Source organism: Apium graveolens, chromosome 2, assembly GCF_009905375.1.
Source record: "Apium graveolens cultivar Ventura chromosome 2, ASM990537v1, whole genome shotgun sequence".
Lineage (NCBI taxonomy): Eukaryota > Viridiplantae > Streptophyta > Magnoliopsida > Apiales > Apiaceae > Apium > Apium graveolens.
The window spans coordinates 214,623,886-214,633,949 of NC_133648.1; the positions used below are offsets into that span (position 1 = coordinate 214,623,886).

Sequence of the window (10,064 nt, forward strand, 5' to 3'; positions counted from 1 at the left end):
TCGCGAATTTTTCAAACAGGTTAGTATGGCAGGACACGTGTTAATCAAAAACAGGGGTGTGGCACTGTGTTATATATGTGTCCTGTGTATAATTTTTCCCCTTTTATTTCATTTTCCTCTCCTGGGTTTACATCAATCTCTTGTCTCTCCTCTTGCATCTCTCAATTTCTCTGATTCTCTCTCTGTCTCTCTCGTGAATCATCTCTCTCTCTCTCGTTTTCTTTCTTCTCCCTCCTGTTCTTCCACCTCTTGCGGTTGCTCGCCGTTATTTTCTGGCCGTCCCTTTATCCGGTTGGTTTTGTGCCTCTCAGTTCAGTTTCGTGTATATATATATGTGTGTTGTGTGTGTAATGGTGTGTGTGAGTAAGTGTGTGTGTTGTGTGCGTGCGTTGGTGTGTGTTGGTGTGTGTGGCGCGACCATGTTTTTGGCCGTATTTCGGCCGTGTTTGTGGTCATGCTTCGTTTCTGTCTTCCCTGTTCTTTGTTGGGCTGTGATGTGAGGCCCGTTATTGGGCCTGACAGTTGGGCCTCTAGTAATGAGGTTGATTATTGTGTAGTTGATTTTTGATGTGATTTATTTGATTTTCTTTGCAGGAATTTTGTTGACTGATTTCATTAAATAAATTATTCGTTTGGAAAAAACGATTTCAATAATCGGCGAAATTCGCGTTGGAAATCCAAATTTCATCGGATACCCGCGAATTTTGCCACCGTCGAAGATTAGCTTTAGCGAGTCGACGGTGGACTGTGATGAATTAATTCTAAGTCCTAAAATTTTAAAAGATTAATTTAGTTCGTAAAGTTATTTATAAAATGAAATGTACATAGCGGATATATAAAGATTGTATCAAAATGTTGGTTACATAAATTATTGTGGTTGGAACCTGTGAAATGGAATGTGATTGTTGTTAAATTAATTATTTAGATTGGTTGATTGTGGTTATTGACGTCAAATTGCTTCGACGGGTAGCCGATAAATAAAGGAAGTGCTGCCTGATTTCCAGGAAATCGAACTACGGAAATACGGGAGCATGTCCGGTAATTATCGGGACATCGAACGAGTATAAGTAAATATATACTTATGTTTTGTATGAAACCTGATTGTACGTTGTGATGAAATATTTTACCAAAACCAATAACCCTAATTTCATACAAGGATGAGTATATGTGTTTTCCGAAATAAACATTGAAGCGAGATTTGATTATATGAATCCTGTATGTTATGTGTACTATAGTAATGTATATAAGTATGAGTCGGGATTGTTATCGTTTGGGTAGGATTGGTATCGAGGATACGTCAAGCTTAACTGAGTGTCTAACATAGAGTATTTCGCCCCTGTAGGTTCTAGTCGGGAAAATCGAAAGTGGACATTGGACTAAAGATGACCTAGTAGTCAGTCGACAAGCTCAGTAGAGTTTCAACAGGAAAACCTGAGTGTCGAAGTCGAATCTAATGTGATCTAGTGGTTGGACGTTAAAGCCTGAGCGGAAGAGTCGGCTTAGAGTTGATCAGTAATAGTTGTAAAGCCCTGTAAGGCAAGTACTTCTAAACCATTTTCGAGATATAATGCAAATATTTCTAAATTTTCTCGTAACATATTGTTAAGTATTCAAAATAGCTCTGATGTATATTGTAAACACTTTGAATCCTTCATCCTTGAACCTGAGCCACATATGTTGATCTTTGAGCCATAAGCCTTATTTTTTTTGTAAACCATCCTTTGTTGATTTTCAAATACCCAACCACACAAATATGATACTACTCCCCAAATGTATAACTACCAACCACCAAACACTTGAAGAGAATTGTTTGAAAACACAAAAACTTTTATACCCCAACCATTCTTTATAACATCAAAGAACTATACCCTGAAAAATCATTATTTGTCAAATACCTGATCCTTTTACAGGCTGAAAACCGTTTCTCATACATACCCTGATATACCCTTGTGATACCCATGAATTTCAATACGTTTTTATTCAAGTATTTAATCATCATTGATTATGATCTTTTTTTATTGAAGTAAATTGTTTATCATACTGAACTATTTTGGAATTGGATAGTTTTCTTATGTGGACCAGATTCGTGGTTGAATTAGGCCAATGTGTGCCTTGGATCCAATTCGTAGAGCAGAGCTCTGTGCTTTGCTTGGGGTTAGTGCGTGACAGATTAGCAGCCTAACCTTGGTTTTAAAACTTAAAATGAATATCCAATTCTAACGATTGTTTAAAAATAAACTTGATCCTTCTGAATTATCCCATTTGAACATTGTTTAACCTCAGATATCACTGTTATGACTTGCTAAGCTAGTTAGCTCTCTCTTGCGATTCTTTTATGTATTCTACAGTTAAAAAAGATATGGACGATAGTGAAGTTCCTCAGTCCAAAGTGCGAGCTAGGATTCCAGTTTGAGTTGGATCGAGCTAGCAGGAGCTTACTATGGTAGTGAGATAGTAAGATTGTAAGAATAATTTCATTATCAGTTGTAAGTTAAATTAGTTGGGAATTGGTATGTTGTAATAAAAGTTAAGGTTGTGGCTTGTTTTCATACTTTAACCTGTCGCGATCCATTATTGTGTAAAGCAGGGTCATTGAAAATAATATTTCTTATACTGGTTTATATTTTGTGCATGTGTTGTGGACCCCAAACTTCTAACCCGGGTTTGGAGGGCGCCACATCTTGCCTGGCACTTCAATATCGCTTGGGAGTGTGCCAGGTTGACAATTCAGTAATATATTGGCAATTTTCCCAATCTGATTCTCCAAGGTCTTGATAGACACATCTTGGCTCTTATACATGAGTCTCAACTCCTCCAATTCAGATTTTTCATTAGCTTGCGATAGCTGCTGAAGTTGAAGTTATTGCCGAGGGGCATATTGCAGTTGCTAAAAACCAGGAGGGTTATACTACTTTGTTGTGTATGGATAATAAGATTATTGCACCGCATTATGATTATTACTTCAGCTGAAGTTAGGATGATTGCGGTTATTTGGATGATAAGTGGCTGGAGCTTGTTGCTGTGATCTCTGAAAGTTGCTCACAAATTGAGCTGATTACCTAGAAATAACACACTGCTCAATTTCATGCGCCCCTGCACAAAGCTCACAAACACTAGTGATTTGATTAACTCCATAATTCGCTAAAGAGTCCACTTTCATCATCAAAGCTTGAAGTTGAGCAGCTATAACCGTAGCTGTATCCACTTCCATAATTTCTTCTACCTTGCCTTGCAAGATTCTTTGTGTAGGATTCTGGTATTCAGTAGCTGTCATGGGCTCAATCAACTCATAAGCTTCATTATAGCTTTTGGCCCATAAGGCTCCACCAGACGCTGCGTCGAGCATAGGTCTATACTGAGCGCTTAAACCATTGTAGAAACAGTTTATAATCATCCAATAAGGCATGCCATGGTGTGGGAACTTCCTTAGCATCTCCTTATATCGATCCCAAGCCTCACACAGAGATTCTCCAGTTTGCTGAGCAAACTGAGTAACAGCATTCCTGATTGCAGCAGTCTTCACCATAAGAAAAAATTTAGTGAGAAACTTCTGAGCAAGATCCTCCCATTTGGTAATAGACCCTGGTGGTAGAGAATGTAACCATCACTTTTCTTTATCCCTCAGGGAGAATGGGAAGAGTCACAACTTGATAGCATCTTTAGTCACCCCATTGAACATGAAAGTGTTGCAGATCTCGATGAAATCCCTGATGTGCATGTTGGGGTCTTCTATAGGAGAACCCCTAAACTGTATTGAGTTCTATATCATTTCAATCGTGCTCGACATGATCTCAAAAGTGTTAGACGAGATGGCTGGTCTGATGATGCTCGACCAAATATCATCGATCTTAGGCTGAGAATAGTCCATCAGAGCCTTAGGATTTTCCGCTTGATCTCCCATCACTACTAGAGCTGGTTCCTCGACTTTCTCTTCTTCTTCTTCTACTTTCTCTTCATCCTCAAAAACTTCCCTTCGAATTACTACAGCTTCTTCCTCGGCTTGATCTAGATTTCCCTTACGAGCCCGAGAACGCGTATGCATACATGCTTAGTACAGTACGTGAACCTTGTTATTTATGCACTTATGTAACAATGATATGGCTATTATTCAATGCTAAGACGAATAATAATTTGTGTTTTGATTATACTACGATTAACTATTGAGAATTATACTAGAGAATATTAACTAATGAGAGTAAAGAGAGTTGAATAATATATGACACAAATATGGGATTCTAACTTCATTAAGTACTTCATTCAATAGCCTTTTTATTCTTAACCTTAGCATGTAATGGTGATGACACTAATCAGATAACACGAAACTGATAAACGCTAACTTTTGTTGTACGCATACCATACTACCAGACATCCACAAAAGAGATAGAAGGTGAATAGACACCAATTATATTGAGACCCTATATATCTATAGAATTTGACAACATAACGGTTTAATGCACAGGTTATCTATTACGATTACATAGGGCAGCTAAGATGGTTAAAATTACCTACGAATCATATATAATAATAACACATGAACCTATGATAGCATGGCAAGTTCTAAATCCTTAAATTCACTTTCGCTTCATTAAGAATTAACACTCTATCTTATAAGTTCGCGACGCTCATAAGACGAATAAGCACAACCAATACTAGGTTATCATTCAATCACCACACACTAAGGCATCGAACAAATCAACTAAAGAAATCCATAAATAAATCCGCTAGAACCCCACGATAATGATTAGCCCATAATTGGACTCATCATCAACATGGGTTCTGATAAAAGCATGGTATAATAAACGTAGTCTTTATTAACAAATAATAAACAAAGTATGTAATCCAGAGTATTAGGTTCAACAAAACAAGAAACGAGCATCCAAGATTACAACTTAGAACAAAGATTCACAAGAATAAACTAGTTCTTCTTCGCCTTCGTTGAATTGTGTTATAGGTCTTCTTGTCGTCTTCTCCTTAAGCTCTGTTACGTCTCTCTCTATGAAAAATGTCTTTTATTTAGGTATATATAGCAGCCCATGCAAAGTAGAAGTCCTCCAATTAGAAGCCAAGTTGAATCAGGATTTTAACCTCCCGACTTGGCACGGTCGCGCGCTTGATCAGCGCGGGCGCGCCGTGTCTCTGAAGTTTGGGAGCGGCCGCGCGCTATAATAGCGCGGGCACGCTGGCCTACTCGATAAAATTATGCTTTCTTTCTTTTCTTGCTGCAATGAGTTGGTTTCCTGAGCTTTATTCCTTGGACACCATCCTAACACCATATTAGCATCAAATCAATGCTAATTCACCTAAATCCTGAATTAATGCCTAAAATGCTAAAACACTAGAAAACACATTAAAACACCAACAACTTGAGTACAAATACACCAATTCAAAGCTTAATAAAGCGTTATAAGTGTCATAAATGCCACTTAACAAATTTTCATTCATTATAGCTCTTAAATATATTTTATCTCTATATTGTCATATGTTCTGTGATGCAGGTTTAGCCTCCAATGGCCTTCTTTCATTTGATAGTCATGAGGTTGAAAAACTAGAACTTCTATCCTAGATTGTAAAGACAAATACAGAAATTGAACGAACCAACACTCTCTTACCCATAAAATGAAGTATTAATGAGCGTAAGGGAGAAAGTGCCTTAGTGCACCATATAAGGAAGGTTCTGAAGTCAACCGGCAGCTCTGTCTTCTACAAAGTTGAGTAGTATCAAACTAAGGGAACTGATAGCCCACATACATCTTCTCAAAAAGATTTAATGACTAAAAAGGCACAAAAATAGTTACTAGATTCATCCTCTCAACATGATGCGTCTATTGAAATTCTCTTTTCGTCCAGGATATCCGATGTAGTGTCACCACCTCAAACATAAACAATTATTGATGCACAAGGATAGTTACAAACACAAAGAAAGAGTTGAGGGAAACAAGAGTTTCAACCATTTTTCGGTTAGATTCGATTAATCAAGGTTCTTAGTGGACCAATTGCCTTTACAGGTGTAAGGAGAGGATACTAATCCAATAGCCATATGTTAGTGGTCAGTGTCTACCTCCGCAGGCTTAAATCCCCTGGATACATCTGTGGATAGTGGATCTGACATAGGTGCAGATCAGCAACTTGTTGATAATGATTCAGATTTACCTGATAAGTCACAAGGAAATATCTTCATAGACATTAGAAGGGAACTTTGATCTTTATGCTAAATTCTTTGGATCATTGTTTACCTTCCCAGAGTTCAAATATGGAGCCTTAAAAGGGAAACTAGTAACTTTTAGATTATGACTAAGATTCATCTGACGAGTCTAATAAGGATAGGGATTTACAAACTCCCATTGCACTACTTGTGACCTCTTTAAGGATGGCAAAGGTGATTTTCCTTGCAGGTACAGCTGGATTTTAGAGCTATGAGATGAGTGATACACTTGTGAGAATGAGTGTAAACACGAGCGGAGAGAAGAGTGAAACACTTGTGAGGTACACGAAACAGAATCACACACTCACGGTGAGGAAGAAAGAGAAACACCATATCTCATTTGCTATCCCTAAACACTGGTTCTCTTTATTTCAGGTCTCGAATCTATTTATGATTGGAACCTAACTCTTAGGGACCTAACATTTATATATTAGATTAGAATACTTCGGGACCTAACAAGTTCGAGAGCTAACAATTGGTAATAATTGGTGATCTCACAGTTGGGAGGTATAAGGAGTTGGGAATATTTGTTAACAGGATGATCAGCGGTGAAGTCATTTTTGCAGCATTTAAAGGAACATGGTTGATCATACTATGACTTGTTATTTCTTTTCCAACCAAGTAAAATATGAGAACTCCTTCAGACAACAACATACATTCCTTCTCTACGAGGGAGATAAAAGCTTATATAATAGTTTGGAGGATTCCTCAACTAAGGGGGAGAAATAGTAGGCATGAGGAAAAAGGTAAAGCATATGTACACTACAAGGTAATTTCCTAGCTATCAGACGAAGTGGATTGGCTCATCAATATTCTTCATAAGGGGAGAAACTATTTTCCAAAAGGTGAGTACCATTGGTGTTTATCTACGGATCCTATTGGACGGGAGAGGTGGTAAACGAAGGTGATCTCCTTTAAACAGTTGATTCCCAAAGGGGAGAAGCAAGAGAGATATGTGATTCTCAATAGGAAATTTGCTTGTACAAAAGAAGTTGTTGATGACTACTTCAAGATTGAGAAGTGTTATATGGAAGAGATTTGAAGAACCAAGGAAATGAAGATGAAACTACTTGAAGATCAGGTCAATGCTAGAGGAACAAGCATCTTTCATTGCAGTTACTCAAGAAATCTAGAAATGCAGAATTTGATCAAGAAAAATAGTAGCATTATTTACAAGTCCTGAACCTTTACTTTTTCCAAGTTGTTAGTTGAGTTATACTCTCTATTTAATTTGTTTGTTAGGTTTAACAATCAAATAGGGGGATTGTTGGTGAGACTGCGTAGCTGTATGAACAGTTAGGTGATAACTGATAAGTGGAATTTTATACCACTTAGGCAATCTCATAACGGCTTGAATTGGTATCTTGAACTCAAGTATTTTGTGTATTTGACTCGTTTTCTAGTATTTTTGCATTTCAAGGTATAACTTGCTTAGATAAGTGGTTTTCATCAAATAAAGCTTAAGAAAGTGCTTGGAATCAGTCTAGGGGTGATGAGCGAAGAAATCAACAAAAACAGAAGCAAAATAAAGTATTTTCCAGAAGGGCAGCAAGCGGCCGCGCGCCAGGAGCAGGCGACCGTGTGCCAGCAAGTGACTGCGTGGAGACAGCAGGCGACCGCGTGCGTGCAGAATTTTAGAATCTGGATTTTATTAATTTAAGTACAATTGGGCTTCTGTTGGTGCTGGTTCTCTTGGCCTATTATATAAACCTTATGGGAAGACATTTTCTTCATCAAGAGCAAGGGCAAGAAGATTGAAAAGACCGTTTTAGCACGCAACAACGAAGAAGAGGAAGCATACATTTATCTTGTGATTCTTTTAATTCGTTGTAAAAGTGGATGCTAGTTTTCTTTATGCTTTGAACCTTAATACTCTTGTGACGTACTTCATTATTTATTAAGTATTTTTATCAGCTTTATATCATTGTGTTATTATCATGGTTTCATATGAACCCATGGTGACGATGAGTTCTATTATGGGCTAATCGTGATCATGGGATCAGATTTACTATGAATTTCTTTGGTTAATTATTTAATACCTTGGTATGTGGTGATTGTATGATATCTAATATAGGTTGTGCTTATTCGTCTTATATGCGTCATGAACATGTAAGATAGCCTATTAATCTCTTCTGAAGCGACAGTGAATCTTGAGATTTAGAACTTGCCATGCTAGCATAGGTTCATTTATTATATGCATGATTAGTGGGTAACTCTAACCGTTTTACTTGCCCTGTGTAATCATCATGAATAACTTGCACTTAAATCGTTATGTTGTCAAATTCTGTAGACATATAGGGTCTCAACATAATTGATGCCTATTCAACTTCTATCTTAATTGTGGATGTTTGTTAGAATGGTATTCGTACAACGAAAGTTGGCGTTTATCAGTTTCGTGTTGTTCGATTAATATCATCACCATTATATGCTAAGGTTAATAACAATAACTATTGAATGAAGTAGTAATGAAGTTAGGATCTCATGTGTGTTTAATATTGTTAATTGAATTGTTTAATTCTCGTAGTAATTATTAGTTAACCAACCTTAGTTGTTATTGTCTTGGCATTGAAGAATAATCATACATTGGTAAGTAAGTATTAATTAAATATAATTAATCAGAGTCTCTGTGGGAACGAACTAGAAATCATTCTATATTACTTGTGAATGCGTATACTTGCGGGATTTATTTAGCGCATTCTTTGTGCCTAACAAGTTTTTGGCGCCGTTGCCGGGGATTCGGTGTTAATTTGTTTAGTTTATGTACTTGCCATCAGTGGTCATTAGGATTCATTGATTAAGACTTGTTACTTGCTGCTTCCGGTTGTGTTTTAGGTACTGTAGAGAGCGTTTATGCAAACATGTTCTCGCACTTGCAAGAGAAATCTGGATAAAGCTGAGGAGACAGATAAAGCTCTTGACTTTCCGGAGAAGATAGTTTTTGAAGATTCAGATAAAGAGAGTAAAAAGAAAGAACCTGAAATAATGGGTGATCGTCTAGCTCAAGCTGATCAAGCTCTTATGGACTTTTCTCGGCCTAAAATTGATGATATTCAGTCAAGCATCATTCATACGGCTATTCAGGCCAATACTTTTGAAATCAAGCCGGGAACTATTCAGATGGTGCAGAATTCTGTTTCTTTTGGAGGGGCTCCGACTGAAGATCCCAACATGCATATCAGGAATTTTGTCGAGATCTGTAGTACTTTCAAATATAATGGTGTCACTGATGAGGCTATCAAGCTGAGGCTTTTCCCATTCTCTCTGAGGGACAAAGCTAAGGACTGGCTACATTCTTTACCAGCTGGGTCCATCACTACTTAGGAAGATCTTGTGCAAAAGTTTCTGGTGAAGTTCTATCCAATGGCCAAACTACAGCTATGAGGAGTGCTCTTACTCAGTTTGCGCAGCAACAAGGAGAATCTATGTACGAAGCTTGGGAGCCCTACAAGGAGATGTTGAGAAAGTGTCCACATCATGGTATGCCTGACTGGATGGTGATCACTGGTTTCTACAATGGTTTGGGGGTCCAATCTCGACCCATGCTCGATGCAGCTTCTGGAGGCGCCTTGTGGGCCAAAAGCTATATTGAGGCCTATAATCTCATTGAAACTATGGCTGCAAATGAGTATCAAAATCCAACTCAAAGGATGATGCTTGGGAAAGTAGAAGGTATTCTAGAAGTTAATGCAGCTACGACTATTGCAGCACAGCTCACGGCGCTGACTATGAAGATTGATTCTTTAACCAACTATGGCTTAAATCAATTATCTAGTGTCTGTGAGCTTTGTGTAGGTTCTCATGCTACGGATTAGTATTCTCTTGTTAATGAATCTGTTTAGTATGTAAACAATTTCCAGAAACC

General features: G+C 37.7%; 2 non-coding genes across 2 annotated transcripts; one reads left to right on the forward strand and one right to left on the reverse strand.

The window, feature by feature from the left end:
• Positions 1-3,404: 3,404 nt before the first annotated feature.
• On the forward strand, positions 3,405-3,511 carry LOC141710085 (small nucleolar RNA R71). The gene has a single exon (XR_012570624.1). It is a non-coding gene; the product is annotated as a small nucleolar RNA R71 (small nucleolar RNA).
• Positions 3,512-9,576: 6,065 nt separating this feature from the next.
• LOC141709933 (small nucleolar RNA R71) lies at positions 9,577-9,683 on the reverse strand. The gene has a single exon (XR_012570485.1). It is a non-coding gene; the product is annotated as a small nucleolar RNA R71 (small nucleolar RNA).
• Between the last annotated feature and the right edge of the window lie 381 nt (positions 9,684-10,064).